Below are 24,793 nucleotides of genomic sequence, written 5' to 3'. Positions count from 1 at the left end.
TGCTTAATATTGATAATATTTCTGTGAGATTTGAATGTTGTCTCCTTTAACACATAAAGAAACTGAGGCTGAAGAGGATATGATTTACCCAGATCATGCAATCCAGATGCATTCTATTCATTGAGTCAGGCAACATGAAACTCTGTGGGAGATGGTGTCTTCAACTGTAAATCGGAAGTGAGGGGTGTTAGCAGATGGTCTCTAAGGGCATTTTCCTTGTAAAAGCCAACTATAGTTCTCCACCTAATAGCTAACAAGCCTGTTTCTGAGCCTTGGGACCAGTTCTAGCAAGAGTAAAGTCTTCTCCTTGTACTAAGTTAATAAAACCAGCACAATAAACCAACTGTCTCTCTAGTGACTCTTCATCTTAAGATGAAGATCTTCATTTAAGATTTGAAAACATTTTAAGATGTATGAAAACTGGCACTTCGAGACACTTTGGTGCAAACTTTTATGGAAAAAAACGAGAAACATTTTACAATACTGACACTTAAAAACTTAAATTCTGTAATTCTGTTTGATGATGGGTTACTTCTGTCTTATGTAAAAGTTTGGAGAAAGGCATTTAAGCTAGTGTAGCAGCTCTGCTTGATGAGGTTCTCAGGGACATAGGATTCCCCCAGGCCAGTGCTCTATCATCCCTATGATGTGGCCCTTGTCTTCAAGGTCCAAGAAAGGGGTTAGAGCTCCAGACACATCTGCATACTAGGCATTAATATAAAACATAAAGAAGGAGAAAAGAGTGTTTACCAGTTAAGAAGATATCAGATATTCCACATAGTACTTGTGCTTACATCCCAGAATTTAGTCAGTCCTAGGGCCAAGTGTTCTAATAACAGAGATATGAGATATAGTCGTCTTTATTCTGGGCAGTGAAACACTCAGCTAAAAGTCTAAGGCTTTATAATGAAGGAAAAGGAATAAAACAGGCACTGGTAATAGTCAGTGGTCAATGCAGTAAGTAAATAAGAAGGAAAGGAGTTTGTACATTATGATACTATGTGTGAAGAAAAAATATGTGAATACACATATAAAATATCCTCAGAAACACTCTAGAAACTGACAGCTTCTTAGAGCCCTTCAATACTGTTTAAATTGTCACCATGAGTACAAATTGCTTTTATGATTTGAAATCTTAATTTGGCAATTGATAAAATTTATACAAGAATGGATCAAGAAACTTGAGAGAAATATACACAAATATTAAGGAAATTGTCTGTGGGGGGATACAGCAGCAAGTTACTAATTGTTCTTTTATTTTTTCTGCAATAATTTCTGCTTCTAAACACAGGTACTGGGGCACCCAGGTGGCTCAGTAGTTGAGCGTCTGCCTTTGGCTCAGGCCATGATCCTGGGGTCCCAGGATCGAGTCCTGCATTGAGCTCCCTGTGGAGAGACTGCTTCTCCTTCTGCCTATGTCTCTGCCTCTTTCTGTGTGTTTCTCATGAATGAATAAATAAAAATTTAAAAAAATAATACACAAGGTACTGCTTCAAAAGTCAAGATGAATTAAGATGGAGTTAAATTAAGAGTAAAATATGCTAAGTGAAAGAAGTCAAACTCAAAAGAGTATATAGTGTATGATCTAAACTAAAGGGCATTCAGGAACAGGTAAGTCTATTGGAAGAGGGAACATATCAGTAGTAAAACCAGAGGTTAGAGATAAAGGAGGATGTGACCACAAAATCTCAGATTGGAGAGGCTACAGCATGAAGAAATTTTTTACAGTGATAAAAATAGTCTATATCTTTTTTTATCCTAATCATAGAAATTTTAACCCTATGAAAAATATTCCAGAGTACAGAGAAAGAGGGAACACTGCTCAAATAATCTGATGAGGCTAGCCTAATCTTCATAGTAAAAACTGACAAAGATAACGTGAGAAAAAAATTGAAAGTCAATTTCAAGTCATGAACATAGATATAAAAATCAAAAAATATTAGCAAACTATATCAGAAAACAGATTTTTAAAGATAGTAATATATGACTAAAGTTAAGTTTATCACAGAAATGAGTAGTTAACATTAGAAAATCAATTAATATAACCACAATCTTAGTCTAAAGGAGAAGTATTACACATTACCTTAATAGACACAGTAAAAATATCTCCTAGAATTTAGTATACAGGTCTGATAAACATTCTTAACAAACTAGTAATACAAAGAAACTTCCTTAACCAATAAATGATATCTGCCAAAATCCTAAAGTAAACATTATACCTAATTGTCAATATTGAAAGCATTTCTTTTAAGCTGAGGGAATGAAAAAAAAAAAAACAACAGAGCACCTGCCATCATCTCTTATATTCAACCTCATACTGAAGGTTCTAGCCAATAAAAAAAGAAAAAAAAAAAGAAAGTTAAAGAATAAAGATAAGATGTGATTCACAATAAAACAGTCATTATCCGGGATCCCTGGGTGGCGCAGCGGTTTGGCGTCTGCCTTTGGCCCAGGGCGCGATCCTGGAGACCCGGGATCGAATCCCACGTCGGGCTCCCGGTGCATGGAGCCTGCTTCTCCCTCTGCCTGTGTCTCTGCCTCATTCTCTCTCTCTCTCTCTCTCTCTCTCTCTCTCTCTGTGACTATCAGAAATAAATAAAAATTAAAAAAATATATTAAAAAAAAACAGTCATTATCCATAGTTGATATATCTACACATGAACTCCAGAGAACCTACATACCAATAGTAGAGCTCATTAAAGATATAAGCAAGTTCATCAGATACAAAAATCCATACATAAAAGTCTAGTGCATTTCTATCCATAATCAATACTTAGAGTAATTTTTAAGAGATGCCATTTACAATAGCATTTAAAGAGCATTAAGTACCTGGAAATAATTGTCCTAGAGATATGCAAGGCCAATGAAGAAAATTATACAACTTCTGCGAACTGTATTTAAAAAAACAAAAGTAATAGAGAAATAATACTATGCAGATATATTAAAAAATTTGATGTTATAAAAATATCAATTCTCCCCTAATTAATCTACAGTATCAATGTAGTTTTAACAAAAATTGCAACAAGTCTTTATTTTTAACTCAACGACCTATATTCAAAAGTGTATTTGGAAAAGCAAAGGGTCAAGAATAGCCAAAATATTCCCCAAAAGGAGAATAAGATGGGAACTTGCCTGATCATATACCAATATATATCATAAAGATATAATTGTTAAAACACTATAAACACTATACACTAATGGACACAAGAATAGACAAAAAGTCCAATGAAACAGAATGGAGAGCCTAGAAATAGAACTACACACATATAGAAACTAGATATATGGCAGAATCGGCAAAATAGCCTAGGAGGTAAAGGATGGTCTTTTCTATCGTGCTGGGGCTACTGGTTATCTATTATACACTATACATACTTCTTCATACCATACATCGAAATCAGTTCTAGGTCAAGTAAAGATTTAAATATGAAAAACAGACATATACCAAGTATTTAGAAGACAATATAGAAGTATAGATTTACAACCTTGAAGGAAAGAATTTCTTCAATAAGATACCAAAAGGCACAAAAATCATACAACATATGATTATAGCCTTAGTTACATTAAAATCAAGCTTGTTTATCCAAAGATACTGAAAAGAATAAAATGAGAGGCCAAAATTTGGAAATCTTTGTAACATATACAACTAACAAAGTATCAGTAATAAAACATACTATAAAAGCTTCCACAAATCAATAAGAAAAAGACCATATAACAGAAAAACAGACTAAAGAAGAAACACTTCAGAGAAGAGAAAATATGAATGGCCCATAAACACATGAATAGATGCTCAAGTTCATTAGTAATAAGTGGAATGTAAATTAAAACCACACCAAAATAAAATTTCACTCCTACAAGCTAGCAAAAATTAAGAAATCTGAAAATATCTAATGTTGGAGACATTATTGAGCAACAGAAATTCTCACAAATACTGTTGGGAGAGGATGAATTGGTACAACCATATTGAAAGACACTTCGACATTAAGAGTGTTGAAATTTTGTATACCTTAGGATTCAACTTACATTTCTATTTAGGGCATATGTGCCCTAGAGAACTTTTTACATGTGTGTATAAGAATATTTATAGCTTCCTGTACATAATAGCAAAAAAGCTGGAAATAATCCAAACATCCATCAATAGAAGAACAAATAATTCTTATGTGAAAGATACAGGTGATGGAATTGTATATGAAGTGAAGATAAACTACAGCAACATACATCAACATGGATGAACCTCAAAAGTGTGAAATTTAATAAATATATCAAATTTGCATATAGAAACATTAACATAAATTTCAAAATATGTAAAACCAATCAATATATTATTTAAAAATATAAACATATAAACTATTGCAAAAGAAGGACAAATAGGAGCATGAAAATATGCTCAATATCATTAGCTATCAGAGAAATGTAAATCAAAAGCACAAGATGCCACTTCATTACCCACTAAGATGGCTATCATAAAAAAGACAGATAATCCCAAATGTTGGTAAGAATGTGGAGAAATTGAAACACTCACATATACTTCTGATGAGAATGTGAAATGTTCAGTCACATTGGAAAATGTCCTGGCAGTTCCTCACAAAGTTAAATATGGCATTAGCAATATAACCCAGAAATTCTACTTCCAAGTATTGAAACACTCTAAAGAAAATTGAAAACAAGTCCACACAAAATGTATGTATGCAAGTGTTCATAGTAGTGTTATTCATAATAGTAAAAAAAACTGCAAACAGCCTAAATGCCCTTCACCAGATGAATGGATAAATAAATGTGGTCTATGCATATAATATCATTAGCAATAAAAAGGAATGAATTACTAATGCAGACTACAATGTGGATGAACCTTAAAAACATTACCCTAAGTGAAAGAAGCTAGGCACAGGGGCCACATAGCATATGACTCCATTTATATGAAATGCCCCAAATAAGCAAATCTAAATAGACATAAAGTTGATTAGTAATTGCTTAGGGTTGGGACAGGACAAGTTGGAGAATGGAAAGTAAGGATAAAGGGGTACAGGATTTCTTTGGGGGATGATAAAAATGTTCAAAAATTATTGTGGTGATGGTTGCACAACTCTGAATGTACTAAAAATCACTCAATTATACAAATTGAGTTCATTGCATGCTATGTGAATTATATCTCAAAAAAGCTGTTATAAAAGATTAAAAAAGGTCAAGGCTCATTAAGAGAAAGGTAAATATGTGAGGTGATGGGTATATTAATTAACTTGATGGAGGGAATCTTTTCACAATTCATACATATATCAAATCATGCTGTACATTTTAAATAACTAACAGTTTTGTCAATTATACTTCAGTAGAGCTGAAAAAGATAAGGGCAAGAGAATGGAAACACAAAATTCAGAATGGGGAGAGAATGGAATGGAAACAAGGAAGGACCTACAGAACATTTCATGGTAAGATGCTTTTTACTAAACTAAATGGAGCTACATATATGTATTCTGTATCATAATCTACCATATATATTTAAAATATTTTAATGGCCAATAAGTATATGAAAAAGTTGAAACTCTTCAACATTAATAAAACAACAGTCACATGGTTGTCTTTAATCCTATGAAACTGCCAAGGGTTGGCATTTGCATGATGAAATATATGCTCTTATATACTGCTTGGGGGCTGGCGGTTACACATTGCAGGAGCCTTTCTGTGGGACACTTTGATAATGTGCATCATGAGCCTTAATGTATAAATACTCTTTCTCCTAGTATTTCCTTTTCTAGGCATATATTTATATCTCTCTTCCCTTGAATCTTTGGCAGGCCCTATGACTTGCTTTGATTAACAGAATAAGGCAAAAGTGATGGGACATCCAAGCCTGAGTCTTTTTTAAAAGGATTATCTTTCTCCCTCTTGGGATCCAGTTACCATACTGCAAAGAAGTTCAGGTTTCACTATGAAGTGATAAAAACAAAACAAAACGAAACAAAACAAAACAAAAAACCAGAAAAACCACATGGAGAGTCCTGGAGGTGGTCAGACTGTCTCTGATGATGCAGCCCAAGCCAAGTTATCAGCTGAGTACAGCCACAGGAGTGACTTTAGCTCTATCACATGGACCAGAATTTCCCAGCTGAGCCCAATCAACCCACAGAATAGTGATGAAATCATGTTGTTTTAAGCCACTAAGTTTGGGATGGTCTGTAATGCAGCAACAGAACGAAATAATATCCTAAAGAAATAATGAGAGATATCAACAAATACTTATGTATAAGGCTGTTCACATAAGTAATAGCAAAAAACATTAGAATTAATCTAAACGTCTGTGTTGAACTTCTGTTGTTGCTTTGGCTACTCAGCATTCCATTTCTTTTATTATAATAGTATCCAGAATTTCTTCTATGAAAAGCTCCCTCTTCATTTTCAGTCAATGTGGTTCCAATGAGGTTTCCCTGTGCACCAGGAGTGGACATATGACTCAGATCCAGCACCAGATCTCCCCCCTGGAATTGGTTCAGGGATGGGCCATGACTCACACAATATGGTCACAATCAGAGTGAATCTCAGATTTGTATAGGAGCTATAGGAAAGAATTTTCTTTCTTTTGAGACTGTTGATAGTCTGAATGATTGAAGACAAGAATTCCTAAGAAACTGGGAATTAAGTGAACACTGCAGGCAGTAGAACTGAAGGATGAAGAGAAACAGGTCTAGATGACATTTTTGAGCTTCTAGATCAAGCGATTCCCTGGACTTTCTGGGCATGTATCCCAACAAGAGTCTTTTTTGGCTTGTCCCAGTTAAATGGAATTTTCTGTCTCTTGCAACCAAGATTCCTAATCAATACAAGGCCTGTCTTAGGGAAAGTTTGCTTCTGTTAGGGAAAGGAGCAGACATCCATTCAAAAAAGAGAGGAAGCAAAAGAAGGGAAGATCTTATGGGCATCATGAGACCTGGACAGTTACCAAGCCACAAACCTCTGCATTTTTCATGGTCTCTGTTTTAAATATGTCTGTAGCATTTCTTTCTGTTTTATAGACAGCTTCTTCTGTCCCTTCTATACAGGCTTTGTAATAATCTCAATCTTCAGAGTTTATGTTACCTTTAAACTCATCTCCATAAATATAAGAGACATGGTTTTAGCAGCCAATGTCAAATTCCCAAAGGAAAAAATCTGATTCACTCAGCTTTGGCTGAATGTCTACCTTTGGTGAAATCAGCCATGTCCAAAGGCAATGATCATGAAATCTCTAGGTGTTGCTTTATTTGGAGCTGTTAGCTGGATTCCCTAAAGCAAGATATAGGCAAAAAGTAAATGATATGCATATCTAAAATATCACAAAGTGAGGGAAGAATGTGTGATTAAGGAGTGATACACTATAGGATAGTATGCAGCCACCAAAGACATGTTTCTGAAAAGTGCTTAATATTCTTCAACAAATGGTGCTGGGACAACTAGATTTCCACATGCAAAAGAATGAAGTTGGAGCCTTATTTCACACCACATACAAAAATTAACTCAAAATAGATAAAAGAGCTAAGTATAAGCATTAAAACTATAATACTTCTAGAAGAAAACATAGGTATAAATCTCCATGATCTTGGGTTTGACAAGGCTTTCTTAGATATGACACCAAAGCAACAAAAGAAAAAATAAACTGGACTTCATAAAAAGAAAACATTTTTATACTTCAAATAACACTATCAAGTAAATGAAAAGACATCCTATGAAATTGAAGAAAATATTTGCAAATTATATATCTAATAAGGATTTAATATCCAGGACATATAAAGAAGTTCTCTAAACCAACAACAAAAGAAAAACAATCCAATTAAAAAATGGGAGAAGGACTTGAATAGATATTTCTTTAAAGAAGATATACAAATTGCCAACAAATATATGAAAAGATGCTCAATGTCATTAGTCATTAAGGACATGCATATCAAAATCATAATGAGATATCATTTAACCTCCTTAAAATTCTTATAATAAAACACAAGTGTAAAATTCCATAACCTTGCATTAGATTTCTTAGATATGACATCAAAAATTCAAGTGATGAAAGGAAAAATAAAGTATATGATCAAGAAAGTGAAAAGAAAACCCACACAACGGGAGACAATATTGCACCTGCATACAGAATACATAAAGAACTCCTACAATATATAATAAAGAGAAAATAACCCAATTATTAAAATGGGCAAAGGATTTGGATGGATATTTCTCCAGATAAAACATACGAATATATTCTGTAAAATGTAGATGAAGACATTTTACTAGTATGGATAAAAATAAAAGACAATATAATGTGTTGACAAGGATGTGCAGAAATTGCGACCCTTACACATTGCTGATAGGAATGTAAAGTGGTATAGCTACTGTGGAAGACATTTTGGCAGTTCCTCAAAAAGTTAAACATTGAATTACCATATGATACAGCAATCAGACTCCTAAGTAGATATCCAGGAGAATTAAAAAAAATGTCTACACAAAAACCTATATGTGAAGTTCATAGCAGTGTTATTCATAATAGTCAAAAGTAGAATGAATCCAAATGTCCATCAATTGATGAACAGGTTTTTTTAAAACATGGTATATTCATAAAATTGAATATTCATTAGCAATAAAACAGTGAAGTGCTGATACATGAATGAATATCTATCATGATACATGAAGTGCTATCACATGAATGAATATTGAAAACATTATCTTAAATGAAAGAAGCCAGACACAAGAAACCACGTATTGTAAAGATTCTACTTGTAGGAAATGCCCAGAATAGGCAATATATAGAAACAGAAAATAAATTACTGTTTTCCAGATGATGTGGGGGAAGGAGGACTGGATAGTGATTACTAATGGCTCTGGAATTCCTTTTTGGGGTGATGACTATATGCTGAAATTAGATAGTGGTAATGTTTGCCCAATTCTGATATACAAAAAAATACTGAATTGTATATTTAAAAGGATGCATTTATGATATGTGCTTATATCTCAAAAAAGCTGTCACTTTTTAAACGTCCATACTGATCTTTTCACCTTTTTAAACTATAAAACTAATATATGCTTATGTAAAATATCATACTTTCAATTGTTTATAACACACAAAAAAGAATATAATAGTAAGTTCCCACAAGGAAGCCACAGGTAATTGCTGGGGGGGGGGGGTGGGCATATGCCAACAGAGTTCTCTAAATATTAAGTTTTTACAAAAATTCTACATTTTACACTGTTACATACTGAAAAACTTACATTTAAATTTTTTTAAAGATTTTATTTATTCATGAGAGACACAGAGAGAGAGGTAGAGGCATAGGCAGAGGGAGAAGCAGGCTCCCTGCAAGGAGCCCAGTGTGGGACTCAATCCTGGACCCTGGGGTCACATCTTGAGCTGAAGGCAGACGCTCAATCGCTGAGCCACCCAGGCGTCCCTAAAATTTACATTTTTAACTTAATTTTTTTCTCTTAGAATATATCAAAATGTCATTCTTAAGTCAGTAAATATAACTCTACTTCCTTTGTAATTGCTTTGTAATATTATGGTGTATGAATATAACAATTTATTTGACCACTTCTATATAGTTGTACATTGGAATTGTTTCAGTTTTCCAATGCTCCAGTGCGTATCCTTCATAAGTAATTTTTATAAAAATTTCCATGTGGCTAAAAGTCACAGCAAACTGTGGATGTCTTTTTAGGTACACAGTAGATAGTGGATATCTACTGTTTCAACTTGCCTATTTCCATTCCCTCATCTTCTTGTAGCAGATCTCCTTTTTCTTTGGGGAACTGCCTCTTCCTATCTCCCTAACCAGATATGGTTCTGGTGGGATGGTAAATCAGAGTACTCTGCTCCTTGGGTCATGGTAACCGGTCCAACAGGACCTATTAACCCAAGCAGAGCTATCAGATTCCTCCCATGGGATTTTATACATAGATGGTGGGAAACAGAGGATCCTCCTTTGCCTAGGAGTAGTTAGTTCCCTGAGAAATAGGAATGTGGAGCTTACTAAAACCAGACTACCTCTTCCCTATTCTCTGCATGTAGCCCATTTAGAGGCAGAAAAATAAGGGAGAATTACACTGCACAGAGAGAAAAAGATTGAGAATGAGCTACTGATTCAGCCGTGCCTGAAGTAATATCCACCCCTGGACTTTCCAGTTATATAATAAATTCTCTATTTTCATGTAATGGAAAGCCTTATTGGCTTAGTACATTATTCAGCATCTTTTTCAGAGCCAGATTTCTGACTGGAGGGCTGGATGCTCCGGTTGTCTAGATGCTAAAAGAGAAATGCCCCTAGTGCTTTTACGTATATAGAGTCAGCACAATCCACACAGTCCCTAAGTACCTACAACTGTTTGGTTAGATGGGTTCCCTGGTTTCCTAGCAATCAAGTTCCCCTTCCCCTTCCTCAACACAATTACACTTTTGTGAAATCTCCTTTTAAGGCTACTTTTAATGGGTACATTTGGAAGACAGAAAAGAAGGCATGGAAATACACACAATGTAATTTACCCCAGGTCTTGAGACCTGAGACTATGTGAGAGGTGGTCTAACCTATAGATTCAGAACATTCACTGGCAGACTAAAAATAGCAAGAGATTTTACCCTTAAAATTCTGGTTTGCTTATACCTGATTACTTTTGTAAAAAATAATAGTACGTATTATAAACACCTCAGGATGTCAAAACAAAATACCATGGACTGAGTGGCTTAAGCAACAGAAAATTATCTCTCACAGTTCTATAGACTAGAAAACAGATCAGGGAGCCTCCCTGGTCAGGTTCTGGTAAGGACTGTTCCTGGTGTGCAAAAAGCCACTTTCTCATTGTGTCCTCACATGGCCTTTCTTCTGTGCGTGTGTGGAGACAGATGGGGTGGAGAATCTCTTCCTCTTCTTATAAGGCCACCAATTTCATCATGAAGGTTCCATCCTCATGATCTAATTACTTCCCAGAGGCCCCATCTCTAAATATTATCACATTGGAGGTTTGGGCTTCTGCATGTGAATTTGGTGGGGAAGGGACAGAAACATTCTATCCCTAGTGGTATTGGAATATTATTAAAATATTTTTTAAAGACTTTATTTATTTATTTGACAGAGAGTGAGAGAGAAAGCACAAGCAGGGGAGAGGCAAAGGGAGAAGCAGATTCCCTGCTGAGCAAGGAGCCGACATGGGGCTCGATCCCAGGACACAGGGATCATGATCTGAGACAAAGGCAGACACTTAACCAAGCCACCCAGGCATCCCTAAAATATTTTTTTTATTTTTAATTCATGACATTTACAACAGCCGTGTAACAGGGCAGGCTACATTTATATCACATTACTAATTCATGGACACCTTAAGGGACTTGCCCAGAGTCACACATCAGTGTTCCCCTTACTATGGACTAATCTCATTGTCTTCTGGCCTAAGAGGCTTCTGATAATTTTCTCATCTATATGCAATGTCATATTAGGCATGGCAACGCCAGGATTGAATGATGTTTATGCTACTTTTATTTGTAATGTACAAGGCTCTTGCCCTCTGTCTCAGATTCAATATCAGATTATACTGAAGTCAGTTAATAAACAGGTAAGTATTGTAATAAATGTGGCCACATAGGGTAAACAGCAGACTAAAAATGTCAAAACTAATGTTATTCTCATTCTGTGACACTGCCTGTACTGGAATCTCTGTCCATCCAGGGGCTCACCCAGAATCTGTGTTACTCTTGACCCCGGACTCTTGCCCTCATTCACTAAATAAATGCATTTACAAAGGGTCTACTTTCAAAACAGGAGTGGGATCTACCCCATCTCACCATCTCCACCATCACCAAATCTTGCAATAGGATCCAAGCTGGTTTCTCTGCTCCTTCCTCCTTGCTAGGCTTGCCAAAAAACATTGAGCACCCAGTTAAACTTGGGCAACCAATAAACAATGATTTCAGATACACAATGAACACTTTTTAGTATGAGTGCATCCCATACAATATTTGGAACATGCCTATCCGTTGTTAATGTGAATTTCAAATTTAACTAAGTAAATTTAGTTCATCTGAATTTTTATTTGCTGATGCTCTTAAACCTCACCTCTTTTCTGCCTCCAGTTCTCACAGCAGAGTGAGCTTCTGAAAATGCCAAACTGATCATATCACTCCCATGCTTAAATTCAATATTGTGTCATTGCTCTTAGAAAAAAACAAACAAAAACAACCCAATGTCTTGACAATAAGTTCTGCAGTATCTATTCCTGAAGGTAAATAGTTTAGGTCTTGGAACCAAACTGCTTGGTGCTTGCTTTAAACATCTCACTCAAAGGAACCTTCCCAACATCCTGATCCTAACTGAGGAACTCCTATAATTCCTCATTGTGTCCTTTACTAACCTATCACACCTCTGCAGATCACTTACTCCGCACTCTCCCTATCTTCCACATACCTCTGTTTGAGTAACACGCCACACCTCTTGCCCCGCCCCTAGCAGAGGAACAACGACCCCTCTGATTGGTGGGTTTGAGAGAAGGAACGAGGCAAGCGTGGCCTCATCCCGCACACCTGCTCGTCTGGACTCCTCTAGGCTTGCAAGGTAGGCTTGATGGAATAGGCTCAGCCCTGTGGCTTGAGGATTTGAGGGAGAGGGACGATATGTCCAATGCAGGAGGAAACATTAACAAGCCTGGCTTGCCATACCATCGCCGTGTTCTTTTGATCAGCAATGAAGACGATATTTTTATCTTTATCTGCTTTACTTCTGTGCCTCTTAGTTTCTAAACCAAGTTGGGGGGAAAGGGGGATGTGAGGGTGGGGTGGGCGGGGGTGAAGAATCTGGGTCTTAATTACAAGCCTCCTAAACCTTCAGGAGCATTCACTACAAGTTCTATTTACATGTCTATTTATGTTTGTTTAGTTGTTTTTTTCTAATGTGCAGAGATCATGTCAGGTTTTTTTGTTAACTGTTGTTTCTCCAGTGCCTACTATAATGCTAGGTACAGATTTCTACTTTCTCAATATCAGGATGCTTGAATAAATAAATGAGACTTGTTGCCTCCCATAGCGCTGCCATGCTGCCACTCCATCACACTGAGCATAGTTAAGCCCAGTCTTGGGATGGTGCTGACAGGTGTTTGGAGCTCTGTGGTCATGGCTAAGAGTATCATGAAATTGCACACATGTCAGTGTGGGTAACGAAGGACAGCTTGCACAGATTTGCCCACCTGGGCTTCAGAACATCTAGGACTATGTTGTCCCCACCAGGTATACTTGCTTAGCGCGGTATCAGTCTGAGTGGGATTTGAGCTGCTCTTCTCTTATGGACTCAGATTTGGGTATTTGGTCACCTCCTGCTGGTCTCATCTTACAACTGAGTGAATCCTGCAGGGAAACCCCTAGTCCAGTTCCTGGCTTTCTCCACTTTCCCACTGGGTCCAGTGGAGGCCCAATAGACTGTGCCTGCATGAATTATGAGAGATAGTTTCACAGCCTATAAACCTCACTACAATGGGAGGAAACAATGCACACTGGCTTTAGTTGAGGCAAATTGCAAGCAATTACCTTTCATGAGACAGCCAATTTAGCTGTAATTCAAAGACTTTTTTCTAACACTTGGGGTTCTGCATAAGGGAAGTCTCCTTGGTATGACCATGACCCTGAAATTGATGATTTTCTGACTAATAAATATTTATTGAGTGCCTTCTACTTGGGAGGATCATCGTGTGCACATTTAACAGAAGTTAACACAACTATGCAATAACAACAGTAATATTGGCTAAACCTTCTGTACCACTTAGAATGGGCCAGACACACAGTTTTTACCTGTATTAATTAACTCATTTCATTCTCACAACAACCTCCCCAAGGTTGGTGCCATCATTATTGCCATTTCACGGATAGGAAACTGAGCCACACAGAGGTTAAATAATTTGCCCAAGGTCAAGACACTAACTAATCAGTGATGGAACAGGCCTTCAAATCCAGATAGTCTGTCTACACTGGACAGACTCTTAACCACAACCTCTACACCATATGCTTCCTAGCATGTGGATGACTATTTAAATAATGAGTGCATTTCTACCTACCAGTTTATTTAATGAGTTTGGGGTGAGGGGTCCCCTGTGCCTCTCCAAATAAAAGTATCTTGCTGCATTGAGGGTGCTACTGTTATTTAGAAGTGCAGAAATAGTGATCCGTTCCAATGTTAGGGTAAAAATGACAGTGTTGGCTTTTCAAGAGATGGCATGTTGGCCTCCAACACAGCCAAATCCTAAGGAAATGTTTAAGGGCAATTTTAAGTATATGCAATTTGCACCTTGAATCTTGGCTTTAGAACTGAATTTCCACTTAAGATGTGCATGTGCTGAATACTGGACACATAAACCCAGTCATTATCCTTGCTTTCACTTATACTCTTAGTGAGCCCCTTTATCTTTGCTGACAGAACCCGTTTTGGTTCAGGCCAGCAATGTATCCAGCCACTGCTGATGAATCATTATTGGTCTCTGATAATCACGGCAGTTCTTCCCTAAAAATTCCCAGCCTTCTCTTGTAGTACAGGCCCATGACTTCATTCTGGCCAATGAGATATAAAACTATAAAGCTAAATATGCTGGAGGACTTTTGGAAAAAGGATGACTTTCCTAATAAAGGGAGACAGACATAGCTTGAGCCATACCTTCCCTTTCTTTCCATATTCAGTGCAGATATATGGCTAGAGTAATGGCAACCATGAGGGAAAATCACAGAGACAAAAAGAAAATAATAGAGACACCATTCCTGATATCACTGAGTAGTGAATCAATATCAGCAACTGTCCAGCACCAAACTTCTTTATGTGAAAAATACAAACATCAAATTCTTTACATTCCTTTAACTTGTAACCAGAAGCATCCCTTTACTGATACACCTGCTCTGATGGAGTTCACCATTCAGTTGGGTACACAGACATTAATTAAATGTAGCATATGGATATGTAAACAGATAGATATATCTGTATGTCTGCTCTCTCCTTTCCTCCAAGCCTTGGCTTAGGAGAAATAGGGCACAGTCTCAGGGACCCATTGGAATCACCTTTTCTCCTGCCTTCTCATTCTCTCCTCACCTACCAGCTGATAACCTGGGCAATCCTTAGCTCATTCTGAAGGTAGGAGGCCTTGCTGATCCTCATTCTGTATTCTTCCATTCCTATTGTCTTTGCCAGGCCTTTCTAAGCAGGGCCCAAAGTTTTAAATCTCAAAATCCAAGAGAAGATTCCTTTTTCTGAAAGGTCTACTCTCTCTCTGAGATAGGAAGTATCCATTAATGGTTCCAAATATTATCCCACCACCTAATTACACAAAGAACATATAATTACCAACTGAATGGGTGCCAAGTCAATGATTCAGTGAGAGAATTTAACAAGGAGATCTGATCTGGTTCTGATGAGGAGCTCCAAGAAGGCTGTTCACGCTACCTTTGAAATATATCTAGAGTCTGATCACTTTTCCTCACCCTCCACCACTTCAGTCCCACCTAGCACCATCTCTCACCTGTATGTATCCTGCAGGCTCCCAGCTCCTCCTCTTGTCTCTTTACTTCACAGGAGCCAGAGGGAGTCTTCAAAGAAAAGAGTAAAATCATGTTACTTGTCTGCAGTATTTCCTCTTAGCACTTATGGGAGATGGGGTGAGGGATCCAGAGTCCTTACCATGGCCTACAAGGCCCTCCATGGTCTGCGGCCCCTTCCTTACTCTCTTGAACACTTCATCTCCCTCACTCTCTCTTCGCTGCTCACCTGCTGCAGCCACACTGGCCTCCTTGATGTTTATTGAACAATCCAAAAGCACTCCCACTTGCAGGGCCTCTGTACCTGCTGGACAGTCCCTCAATCCTTCCAGTCTGTGCTCAAATATTCCTTTAGTAGAGAAACCTTCCATATCCACCTGTCTAAAGTAACAATCCCATCCCCACCTTGGCTTCTTCCTTCTTACTGTGCTTTTATTTTTCTTCTTAGCACATCTAGCTTCCTGACAGATTGCATATGTTCATATTTATTTTATGCCTCCCTGCCTGGAATATCCACTTATGAGAGAAGGGACTTTTTCTCTTTACCCAAAAGATTGTGGGGCACTTAGGCGGTGACATATATATGAAGTGACCTTTGAGCTGAGAACAAAAGGGTGAGCGGGGGATCCCTGGGTGGCGCAGCGGTTTAGCGCCTGCCTTTGGCCCAGGGCGCGATCCTGGAGACCCGGGATCGAATCCCACGTCGGGCTCCCGGTGCATGGAGCCTGCTTCTCCCTCTGCCTGTGTCTCTGGCTCTCTCTCTCTCTCTGTGACTATCATAAATAAATAAAAATTAAAAAAAATTAAAAAAAAAAAAAGGTGAGCGGGAGGATGAGAGAGGTGGGGGGACTGTTTCAGGAAGAAGGCAACACTGTACAAAGACCCTGAGGTGAAGACAGCATGGATGAATTAAGAGGTCATGTGGCTGGAGTACAGAGTGAGAAAGGAAATAGTATGCAGCAAAGGGGTAGTAGGAGGCAGCAACTAGATTACAAGGGCATTCCAGGTAATTACCAGGAGCAATGAGAGGCCAGTAAAAGATAATAAGCTGAATGGGTAGGTGATATAATCAGATCTACTTTTTGAAAGCTCATTCTGGATATGCTGGGGAGGGGATAGGGAAGGGACTAGAAGAACCAGGAAGAGATTCTGTACAGTACCCCAGAGAGAAAAGATGGTAGTTGAGAACCTTTGATTCTCACTACTAGAGCTGTTTAAGCACAGCTCTCCAGGAAGACATCTACTATTACACAAGCATCCTTGCATTAAAAAAATGGAAGATAACTGTCTGCAGAAGTACCAGATATTATAGTCATTTTGATAGCAGTGAAATGACATTTTATGAGTGAAAAGATGTCTAAGGGATTCAAATAATCTACTAAGTACTGCAAATAAAGTATGTTTCATGTGAATATATGAATATTCATAAAAATTGCTATATGTTGGATGACCTTTGCCTGGGGATGAATTTTCTTGATTTGCACCTTTGATCTTCTTCTTAAAATGTCTATTCATTTTCTGACTTCTTTTTTTTAAGATTTTATTTATTCATGAGAGACAAAGAGAGAGGCAGAGACATAGGCAGAGGGAAAAGTAGGCTCCAGCAGGGAGCCTGATATGGGACTCGATCCCAGGACCCTGGGATCATGCCCTGAGCTGAATGCAGATGCTCAACCACTTGGCCGGCCACCCAGGCATCCCTCATTCTGACTTCTAAAACCTACTTGAAGGTAATACATTCATTTTCCACAAACACAGACCTTATATAATTCTATTTCTATATAATTGGGTATCATAGGACTTCATGATCTCTGATACTTTGGGTTACCTCTGTGAATTAGATGACCACTAAACCACCTCCTTTGCTTTTTTAGATATATGATGATTAACTTGAAAAGGGCTTCTGTTTTTCAAGGGTTAAAGAGAGAAATTCTAAAAGTGATTTTTTTTTCCAAATTATTTCTCAGGGTTATGGTATATTGCTACTTTATGCATAACATGTTTTAATTTAGTAAGTAGAGCAGTAATTACATATAAAGAACACTCATCCCTCCTCCTGTTTTAGGTTGTGCCCCTGTATCCCTTTTACCTGGCAGTAGTTTGCACACTTACTTTTAGTTAATTACCTCTGTCTATCTCTTCCACCACATTGCCCCAGAGCTTAGCCCAATGCCTAACACAGTAGGGCTATGATGCAGATTCACAGCCTGCCCCACTGGCTACCTCACTGGTCCCTCCCTGTGCCTTCTTACTGGCAGCATGGTGGTCAGTTCTGTCAGCTCACACTGACATTATTACACACCTTCAAAGACTGCCTACTTCCTCTCTGTACCTGCAAGCCATTCTGCAAACTTCTGGTACATTATAAAAATTTCCATGTGGAAATTGCTAAATCCATGCTAAAATCCTATTACATTGTGATTCTCTGATCAGAAATCTTTAATAGATCTTATGGCTCACTGAAGGAAATTTAATGCAGTGGTTAAAATGGGAGTTCTGAAATAACTCTGCTTGAAGTCATATTCTGGTTTCCACATTAGTAGTTGTGTGACATTGGACAAGTTACTTGACCTTCCTTGATCATATTTCTCTCATTGGTAGAATAAGGGTAAGTGTTATAACCTATGGGTCAGAGTTGCTGTGAGAATTAAATAAAATAAAACATATAAAATACTTATAAGCAAGTTTTTGTATTTGTTTTAAAGTCTACTTTGTCTAAGAATTACTACCCTGGTCGGTCTCTTTCTTTCTTTCTTTTTTCTTTTCTTTAAAGATTTTATTTATTCATAGAGACACAGACAGAGAGGCAGAAACACAGGCAGAGAGAGAAGCAGGTTCCATGTAGGGAGCCTGATGTGGGACTCGATTCCGGGTCTCCAAGATCACGCCCTGGGCTGAAGGTGGCGCTAAACTGCTGAGCCGCCCGGGCTGCCCTCTGCCTTTTCTTTCTTTCTGCCTTTCTTTCTTTTCTTTTCTCTTCTTTTTCTTTCTTTTTTTTCTTTTCTCTTCTCTTTTCTTTCTTTCTTTCTTTCTTTCTTTCTTTTTCTTCTTCCTTCTTTCTTTCTTTTTTTCTTTTCTTTCTTCTTTCTTTTCTTTCTTTCTTTCTTTCTTTCTCTCACTTCCATTTGCATGGAACATCTTTTCTTTCTTTTCACGTCCAGACTGTAAGTCTCTTTAGGTCTGAAGTGAGCCTCTATAGACAGCATATAGATGGCTCTTGTGTATTTTTTAATAGTAAGTACTCAATAAATGTCAGAATTATTGATATTATTAGGATTTAAATTAAGTCCAAATTCCTTAGCAGTATCCAAGGCATTCTACCATCTGACCTTAGGGAGTGTTTTTAATTTTATCTTTTTCTATTCTACCATATTCCCTACCCCATGAGCCATCTTCTGAGGCTGATAGGTTTATCCCTATATCTTCAGCTTTCCTACCTCTGGGATTTTGCTCATGTCTTTGATACTACTGAGTGTCCTCCTATTGCTCTCTATTTGTATCATGTCCATCCTTCAGGGTATACAGGAGTCCCACTGCTTCCACAAAGCCTTCCCAGACCTAGTCAGGCCCCACTGGTCTCCCCTACACCTCTGAGAAATCCTGTCCCATATTCTCCAGTTAAACAAACACTTCCCCAGGACAACTCATTTTTTTCACATACAATTGAACAAAATCCTTAGTTCATAACATACTATCATCATTGCTCTATGGAATAGCCCTTATTTTATACTGTATTTTATTATTTGTTTTATTAAAAACATTTTCTCCTTTATCTTCCATTCCCAGTCCCAGTATTCACCCAGTATTATACTGTGTCTCACCACCTTTCCTGCCTCAACTTTTTGTTTATAAGATTTCTCCATGTCGATATATGGATATATGAATCTTGTTTATTTCTTATAACAGCTGAATACTGTTTTGTTTTGTTATGCTTAGACTGCATTTTATTTCTCTTCTTTCACTAAAAGGCACTGAGGCTGCTTAAGGTTTTTGTTATGAAAAATTCTGGGATGAAAATTTTTGTTTAGTTCTCAGTTGTATGCCTATCTATTCCTTTATTCAACAAGTATTTACAGATGCCTACTGTATGCGACATACAGCTAGGTGCTAGGCATACCATAAGGACAAAAATAGATAAAGTCCCTTCCTTTATTTTAGTAGGAGAAATTATAAATAAACAAATGTATAATGCTAGATTATGGTAAGTGCAAAAAAGAAAATAAATCAGGATAAGAGGACAGAGAGCAATGAAGGATGCTCTTGAGTGGTCAGGAAAGGGCTCTCTGGGAATGTAGTGACCTTTGATAGAGACTTGAATAAAATGAGAGTAGGCCGTGCTGATATCTGGAAAAAGAGCATTCCAGGCAGAGGGACCAGGGAGTACACAGGCCTTGAAGTGAGACTATGCAATACATATTCCAGGAACAGCAGTGGGTAGGGCTAATACAGAGGGAGTGAGGGGAGATTACAGGGCTAGACCAAGTCAAATCTGATGGAATCCTGTAGGCCATGGTAAAGACTTTAGCTTCCATTTGGGTGAAATGGGAAGGATTTTGAGGGAAAGAATGACAAGATCCAACTTACTTTTTAAAAAGATACTGCTGGTATCTGAGTGGAGAGCACATTATAGCAGAGTAAGGGTGAGAGGGAAGTCCAGTTAGGAGGCTGGTGCCATGTGCTAGGCAAAGATGACGTTAGTTGGACCAGGCAATAGTTGCTTGAAAAATTACAGTTACACAGTGGTAGGGAGAGGGGGTAGGAATACCAAAGCATATTCTGAAGTTAAAGCCAGTAATATCTGCAAGTCGATTGGATGTGGGCTGTGAGAGGAAGAGAAGAATTAAGAGTGCCTCCAAGAGTTGTGACCTGAGCAGGTGGAAGGATCAAGTGGCCATTTCCTGAAACAAAGAGGATCGGGGGTGGTGGGGGGGGTGGGGGGGGGTGGGGGGTGGTGGGGTGGGGGGGGTGGAGGGAAACCACAGGTTTCAGGGGCAAATCAATAGTTTTATTTTAATCTTTTAAGTCTGAAATGCTTATTTGGATATCCAAGTGGTAACTGTCAAGTAGGTGACTTTGGGGTTTGGGATCAAGGTCTGTGCTGGAGATAAACTTGGGAAGTAATCCTGGTATATGTGATCTTTAAAGCAGAGATTACTTAGGGGTGAGTGCAGATCATGAAGAGAACAGGTCAAGGGACAGGGCAACATGGAGTCTGTAAAGGCTGTGGGAGCCAACAAGGAAAGTGAGAAGTAGAGGCGATGTGACAGAAAAATCAAGTTAGAGAGAAATATCCCTAAACCATTGAAGAAAAGGTTTTAAGAAGGAGGAAACCAACAATTGCCTCAAATAATGTTGACTGATTAGCCCAGCCAGGGGAGGACTGAGAATTATAGACAATTCTTTGGAAATATCTTGCTGTGGAGAGGAGCATAAAAATGGAACAAAGTATGGAGGCAAATGTGTAAAAGAGGGAAGTTTTCATTTTTCCTCCTTTCTCTTCTTGCCCCTTCTCCTTCACCTCCTTCTTCTCTTCCATGTCCTTCTTCTGTGTGAGGACTACAATTACCTGCTAATGTGATAGGGAGAGAAAACTGACGGTGCAGGACAAAGAGAGGACAATCCAGGAGCAAATGTCCTGAGGAGGCGAGAGACATGGGAACACTTAGTGCTAGGAAGGGAGGCAGGCAGAAGACACAGGCACACTTATGAGCAGGTTGCTAGATCTGGTGAGGGGAGCATGTGGACATTGTTTGCTTCCACTCTCTCATTTCAGTAAGAAGTGAGGTCACCAGCTGAATGTGGGGAAGGAAAAGGTTTTAGAGAAGTTGAGCAAGAGAGAGATGGACTTGGGAAATGTGGTAGGATTACCAGGAGCATTGGAGACTGGCCTGATTCGTAGACCAGATAGGATGAGTGTCTGAGAGTTTGTGTGCGGCATTTCCATAGGAGGGGATTTGTGAGACTGTATCATGTACACACATGCAAATCCACCAAACACCAACTGCTCTCCAGAATGGCTGGACTAATAGTGCATACGGTTTTTGTTTCTCTATGTTCACACAAGCACTTTATAAAATCCAGATTTTTAATTGTTGCAAACATTTGGAAGAAAAGTGGTAGTTCTCTGAATAGTTTTCATTTCTCTGGTTACTGAAGTTGAGCATCTCTTCCCACACTTCTTGGCCTTTGCTATTTCCCCTTCTGTGAAATGCCTATTTATATCTGTCCTAATCTGGGTTCCCCTGAAAGTAGACTCTCAGACAAGGACTTGAGTGCAGGTCATTTATTCAGAAGCACAAATGAAGGAGTAAGAACAATGAGACAAAGGAGAAGAACAAAGCAAAAGTAGGTTATGAGTAAGTAACTACTGTGGGCAACCAGACTCAGTCTTGATAGCAACTGTCTGAGGAATGGTACTGAACATTCCTCAGAATTCTCCCACCAAGAAATAGGGAAGCTAAGCTATTTATACACCACTCCCTGGTCCTTACTGGTTGGGGCTGTTTCTGGGAGGATTCAACCACTGGCACTTCCAGTTTGTACTGCATCTAAATGAAGGGTGTCCCACAGTACCTCAGAGAACCTTCAGGCCAAGAAAGAGGTTCCACACTGAGGTGGGAGGCTGTGTGATGCAGGGAAACATCTGCCATCACAGCTGGCAGGTGAACTCAGAGGTAGGCTAAGCAATGTGGGCAGGACATCAGCAGGGTCTACTACAATATCCCTTATCCTTTTCCTTACTTTTATTTATCTGATTTGCAGGAGTTCTCTGGGTATTTGGTATACCACATCTACTTTGCCACTTCCAGTCTACCACCTGTCTGTTAACTTGGTTAATGGTATCAAAAATCTTTTAATTTTTTTAAAAAGATTATATTTATTTATTCATAGAGACACACACACAGAGAAAGAGAGAGAGGCAGAGACACAGGCAGAGGGAGAAGCGGGCTCCATGCAGGGAGCCCGACGTGGAACTCGATCCTGGGTCTCTAGGATCATGCCCCAGGCTTCAGGTGGCGCTAAACCGCTGCACCACTGGGGCTGCCCAAAAATCTTTAATTTTGGTGTCATTAACTTCACTAGTTATCTCCTTTATGGTTTTCACATTTTGACATCTTAAGAAATCCTTTTCCATTCCAATGTCACAAAATATATTCTACATTTTCTCTAATAGGTGTGTAGCTTTGTCTTTCATATTTGGCTTTTAACCTACCTAAAATTCATTTTTGTATATAGAACAAGGCAGAGACCTAATCCTACTTTTCCCCAAATGGTGGGCCAGTTTTCTAGAGACTATTAAATAATCCATCCTCCCCCTACCAGGTTATGATGGTGCTACATACACCAAGCTCCCATATACACATGGGTTGGTTTCTAGATTCTATCCATTTGCCATCCATTCAGCTCTTAAACCAATTCTTTATTTTGGCAATTGCATTTTTTTTTAAAGCCAATATCCTCAGTGGACTCTCCTTAAAAACTACCAATTCTTATTTCATATTTTCAACATCTTACTTAGTTAGGATTAAGATTCATGTTCATATCCCATTAATAGGTCTCCTTCTGCTGTAGGTTGTTCTGTTTGTAGTTATTCTCTCACAGTACTTATTTTTCTTAAATTGTTCCATGATTTTTGGCTGTGGGCTTATCTTCAGTCCTTTGAGATCATGAACCACCTCTGCTTCTGAGGTCTAACTAGAAGATGTAGGAAAAGCCATGACCAGATAGGTGTAGGGAATGGGTGTGAGAGGTGTAGGGAATGGGTGAGATACAACTGACAGGTGAGTGATCTTTCTACTGATGGCCAAGCTTAAAAACACCCAATTTTCCACTGGTTGCCTCTCAGAATACTACCCTTTCCCATCATCCCAAGTACTAATATCCTTGTGGGACAGTCTGCCAATTTGGCCCATAGTGGCAGTCACTATCCCAATCCGACTTTTTCTTAATCTGTCATCTCTGACTTCCTCATGCCTCACTCCCACCCAATACTTCTTTTTTTCCAAACAAAACATTCCCAAATCCTTCAATCATATCATTTCTTACATCATGGCTTTCAAATTCCTGATCACTTGCCAATGGGCATATTTTAATTGTCACTATCCATCCTAAGATGTGATGTCCAGATCAGAATATAATGCTCTGGGTGTTCATATAACATTTGGGTAGGTAAACATCAAGGTTGTAAAAATTCTTTGTTTCCTTTATTTAAATCCAGAAGTTTTCAGTGAAATAGTTTAATTGTTAAGCTTTTTAAAAAAATATTTATTTATTTATTTATTTATTTATTTATTTATTTATTTATTTATTTTAGTCACAGGCAGAGAGAGAAGCAGGCTCCATGCACCGGGAGCCCGATGTGGGATTCAATCCCAGGTCTCCAGGATTGCACCCTGGGCCAAAGGCAGGCGCCAAACCGCTGCGCCACCCAGGGATCCCAATTGTTAAGCTTTTGAGAGGAAATCATAAGATGTGAGAAAATCATCCTAGCAATTGTTTTAATTGTTCTAATGAGAATGAAATTGTTCTCATCACAGAATGGACAGCAAGGAAAACAATGACAGAAACAGGATGATTAAAAGAACAATATTAAGCAGTCTTTTTAGGCAAGTATATCACTATCAGCCATACCTGGGACAGAGAAATCACAAGGAGACTGAGGAGAAGAAATAATGAGATTTTTTAAAAAAAGAAAGAAAAGAACAAAGGGTGTGGGAATAATGGGGAAAAGGAAGATTCTGGAGTTTGGAAAATTTAAGGAAGAATTAGCTTGAGAAATATGAAGCCATGAAAAGGAAAAATTCATGAAATTTCCCCATTCATTTCTGAGGGCAGTTTTAAAAATGAAAAAAAGAATGTATTATCTTTTTAAGTGAATGAGATTCATAATATAAATTATTTGCATATTCCTGCCCAGACTTTGCTCTCCAAAAATTACTTCTAAAAACTATATGATAGGGACATTTGCATGAGAAAATATTTAGAGGAATGTCTGCAACTAAATCAGGGAGTGTGTTTTTGGCAGATAAAACCAACTGGTTTTGAAATTTAAGAATATTTTCATTCTCAAGGATCAGAGAAGATAAAATGAAAAATTTCAGTAAGAAATGGAAAGAATTTTACTGTTAGCTAATTCATACTAATCCCTATGTATTTGTGGAATGAATAAAGGAAAGAATGAATAAATAAGTGAAAAATATGATGAAAGAAGGGGAAGAGGAAAGAAGGAAAGAGTGTTGATAATACTGTAAGAGTTCAGGGCATCAATGTCATGTGAATTCCTTCAGGAGTTTCCTT

The 24,793-nt window shown here is 38.1% G+C and overlaps 1 long non-coding RNA gene across 2 annotated transcripts in view; it reads right to left on the bottom strand.

The window, feature by feature from the left end:
• The window catches only part of LOC140614076 (uncharacterized), a 90,980-nt gene that overhangs the window by 13,050 nt on the left and 53,137 nt on the right, over positions 1-24,793 (bottom strand). For both annotated transcript variants that reach the window (XR_012014966.1, XR_012014965.1), the window contains exon 2: positions 15,481-15,547. This is a non-coding gene — a long non-coding RNA (uncharacterized lncRNA). The remainder of the gene's footprint in view (positions 1-15,480; positions 15,548-24,793) is intronic.

The sequence above is a fragment of the Canis lupus genome, chromosome 22 (genome assembly GCF_048164855.1).
Source record: "Canis lupus baileyi chromosome 22, mCanLup2.hap1, whole genome shotgun sequence".
NCBI classification, from domain to species: domain Eukaryota; kingdom Metazoa; phylum Chordata; class Mammalia; order Carnivora; family Canidae; genus Canis; species Canis lupus.
This window is presented reverse-complemented; position numbering and strand designations above follow the sequence as displayed.